This window comes from Octodon degus, unplaced genomic scaffold (assembly GCF_000260255.1).
Source record: "Octodon degus isolate 3935 unplaced genomic scaffold, OctDeg1.0 scaffold00153, whole genome shotgun sequence".
In the NCBI taxonomy this organism is placed as follows: Eukaryota; Metazoa; Chordata; class Mammalia; order Rodentia; family Octodontidae; genus Octodon; species Octodon degus.
Window position 1 is genome coordinate 2,782,731 of NW_004524729.1, and position 3,961 is coordinate 2,786,691.

The following is a 3,961-nucleotide window of genomic DNA, read 5'->3' on the forward strand; positions in this document are numbered from 1 at the left end:
TGTCCGGGTGTTCTGGGGGCAGGCAGGCAGGGACTGTGTGCCTTGTTTGCCCTTAAAAACACTGTCGCTTGGTCTTTCCATCCCAGACAACTGTGGGCTCCACACCCCGCAGATGCCCGGCAGACCGAGTGCCTGGACGCTGGGCCCCCTCGAGGTGCGGCTCCTGGCGCCCGCCCCCACAGAGGCATCCAGGCCCCTGGCTGCCGAGAGACCTCAGACAGCTCAGCGCCCCCGGGTCTCCGTTCCCTGACCCCCAGCACTGGGCAGAACGGACCCTCCCACCCTGCCGGCTGTCCCCGGGGGCAGCATGTGCCCTAGCACCACTTCCAGGTTGGCAGCCATATTGGGCATCTAGATGGGGATTTGAACTAAGGCCCGGTGAGCATGGGGTAGACCTGCCCCCACCGAGAAGCAGGGCCTGGGGAGGCCCTTGAAGGGCTGTCCACCCCTGAGAATTGTCAGGGCACCTGTGGCTGCGTACGTGGCAGGCTGCTGGTGGCCCTGCCCTCCAGGATGCCCCTGCTGCCATGGCAACCCCTGCTGTGAGGAGGCTGTAGGCTTCCTCCCAATTTGGCCCTCTCGTTTGCCACGCAGGCCCTATCCCCAGCTGTGCATCAGCTGGTCCCCATCCCTGAGAGCAGCGTCTGCCCTCTGCCATTGCCCCGCATCCCCCACGGGCCTCAGTTTACCGACTGAAGAGTGGGCTTGCCCTCCACCACATAGGCCAGGAGGGGTGCTGCGGCTGGGCATTCGGCCCCTACAGCTGTCCTGTCTCTGTGCTGTGTCTGGGGCAGGACGGGGGCAGGCAGCCACCTGGGGTCACCCAAGGGTTCTATGGGCTCGCTGGGTGCCCACTGTCTGCCCCGAACAGGCTGCGAGAACAGCAGTATTTGTGGGAAGCCTCGTGAGCAGGGCACACGGATTCGGGGGGTGGCCGGCACAGAGTGGCCCGACGCACCGAGCCGGGCGACAGGGGTCCTCTCAGCACCCTCCTCGCGGGTGCCTGGTGGCTGCGCCAGCTCCTGGTCAAACAGCCCTGCTGGCTGTCCTTGGGCCTGTGGGCAGCGCCAGCCCAACAGTGCAGGCCAGCCTTGGCCACGGGGCGAAGGCCACCAGCCTGGGGAAAGAGGGCCCGGCCTCCCCCGCCAGGGTGGGCGACTCGCGTCCCGGCTGGTGGCCCTCTGTGGAGGGAGGCAGGCTCCGCGCCCCAGGCCTCGGCGCCGGGCAGCACCCTGCTCCGGAGCAGATGGCCCCCCTCCTCCCTGCCCGCTGCCTGCTGCCCGCTGCTCTGCCCTCTGGCTCCGGCCGCCTTTGTCTTCCTGAGCCCCACAAAATGGCTGCCTCAGCCCTCCACCATTTTGTCACTGAGGTGGGCAGTGGCCTGCAGGGAACAGAGGGCGCCCTTGCCCACTGCTGCCCTGGGTGACCTGGACAGAGCCCAGCCCCGCCCCTGCCCCGCCTGGCCCTGGCTGTGGCTGCCCAGGCTTGGCGTAGCCCGCCACTTGGCAGGGCGGCCCGGGAGACGCGGCCCCTTACCCGGCCGCCTCGGCCCCTCGCCCGCCTCGGCCTCCCTGCCGGGCACACAGGAGCTGAGCTAGATGAGGTGGCAGCGGGGAGGCTCCAGAGGGGACCGCGGCCCCCAGCAAGGGAGGCAGCGCCCCGCGGCCCGGCTCGGCGCGGCTCCTGGCCTGCACGGTGCCCCGGCCGGTGTGCCCTCATCTCCCGTGGCCAGCCAGCTCTGCACGCTCCCCTCGTCCCCAGGAAGTAGCCGGGCAAGGCCACTGTGGCCCGCAGGGTGCCCCGGCCGGCACGCCTGTGTCTCCCGTGGCCAGCCAGCTCTGCACGCTCCCCTCGTCCCCAGGAAGCAGCCGGGCAAGGCCACTGTGGCCCGCAGGGTGCCCCGGCCGGTGTGCCCTCATCTCCCGTGGCCAGCCAGCTCTGCACGCTCCCCTCGTCGCCAGGAAGCAGCCGGGCAAGGCCACTGTGGCCCGCAGGGTGCCCCGGCTGCCCGCACGGCTGTGCTGGGTCGAGCGCGCTGGTCCCGTCCGGCCGTGTCCCCGCAGGACCCTGTGCCGACCCTGCTGCCGGGAGCCCTGGCCCCTCCGCGCTCCCTGCCTGCCTCTGCCCGTGTCAGCAGCTCCCTGCTCGGACCCCACGGTACACTTGGTGAGGGGCAGCTCGGAGACATGGGCTCCGTCTCTCCAGTGGTGGCAGGAGATGTGCTGAGGGTCAGCTCCTCGCCGTGGAGGAGGCCACTGCAGGTACAGCAGTGCCCTGCCCCAGAGCCCGAGCGGCCCCAGCCCTGCGCAGATTCCTGCTGCGGTGCCTGGAAGTGGCGTGTGTGCGGCCTGCCCTCTCTCCTGAGGATCCTGCCTGAGACAGGGCGCTGGGATGCTACCTGCTGGCCACCTGCCCGGGTCAGTCCCTTCCTACGTGTTGCTGCAGGCCCGGCGCCCCCGAGAGCCCAGGAGCCCAGACAAGAAAGGACCAAAGAAGGCTGGGCCCCACCTGGAAGACAGGGAGACGGGGACAGAGTGGCTGCAGGTCACTTGGACCTCGGGGGCTACTGAGGTCTGTGCTGCCGCCTTCTCCTTGGTCCTGGCCTCGGGCATGACGCCCCACTTCCCGCTGCCACGGGCAGCCCCTGGAGCTGGCATCCTTGCCAGCCTCACAGGACACCCGAGGGCCACCAGCCAGCCGGTTGTCATGGAGACAAGGGTCAGAGCTCTGCCCGCGCCCTCCCCCACACCTGGGGGCCCCTGGGGACAGGAAAGCAGCCTGGTGGGGAGACTTGCAGCTGGCAGACCCTGTCCTGCATGCCAGCCTCTGCAGCATGGCAGAGGGGCACTGGGCCCGGGCAGGCCAGCCGTGGGTGCTGTCCAGAGCCCGAGGCATCAGAGTCCAGCTCGCCTTTGCCACTGCATCCCAAGGGTGGGCTTCTGGGGACTCGCAGCCCTGGGGCTGCTGTGGCCTTGCATGGCTCTGAGCTTGATATTTCTATAGGATGGACCCTTTTGCCTTGCACGGTATTTTCCTTAATCTTACACGAAGACATCGGTTTGGGGGCCTCTTAAAATGCCAGGACCCGGACTGGCCCCGTGGGTGCGGCTGGCCTCGGACGTGCATCTGGTTAAGTTTATGGGCCGTGCGCAGGGAGCCCCGGATGCCGGCCCGCAGCTTCCCAGACGCCATTGTTGGCACGGCCTGCTGAGCAGAAACACTGGCCGCTTTATGGGAGAAACCCAATCAGGGTGGGGGCTGGCTCGGGGTGGCCCTGCGCCAGGCCTGAGGTGACCCCAGGGTGGCACCGTCTGTCTGCCTCGCCTGCTCCAGACGCCCACCCGGCCCTGCAAGGACCGCCTGCCCGCCCAGCCTCCGCGCACCTGTCCTGGCTGCCCAGCCTCCCCCGCCCGGCTGCCCGGCGCCCTGCCCACCACGGATGCCGCGGGGCCGGGCAGGGCTGAGGTGGCAGATGGCGGGGCGGCTGCTGACGGCTGTGCTGGGGCACCCCACTCCCACGGCTCTGCCCACCCTGCCGCCGCGACCCTTCCCTGCTTTCCCTGAGTGGCCCGGTGGCCAGGTGCCATGTGCCCTTCCCCAGGCCTCTGTGTCCAGGACAACCCCAGGTTCCAAGATGGCTGCTGGCCTCCTCCTCAGGCTCTCAGTTCTGCCCACCTTGGCTCTGGCCAGCGGAACCTGAGGGGGCAGCTGGGACCAGGTGGCCTCTGTGTGGGACAGCACTGGATTGAAGAGGTCTGAGAGCCCACTTCGTCCCAGAAGGGTCCTACGCCTGTGCCCAGGGAAGGGACAGAACTGCATCACTCCCCTGTGCCTGGAGGAGGCGGCCAGCCCTACCCAGAGGAGGGTAGGCCACAGCTCTGTGGAAGCCGGTGCTGTTGCTTTTGTTTCTGAACCCCAGCAGGTCCAGACCGTGGCTGTGGGAGCCCCTGTCCACAGCAGC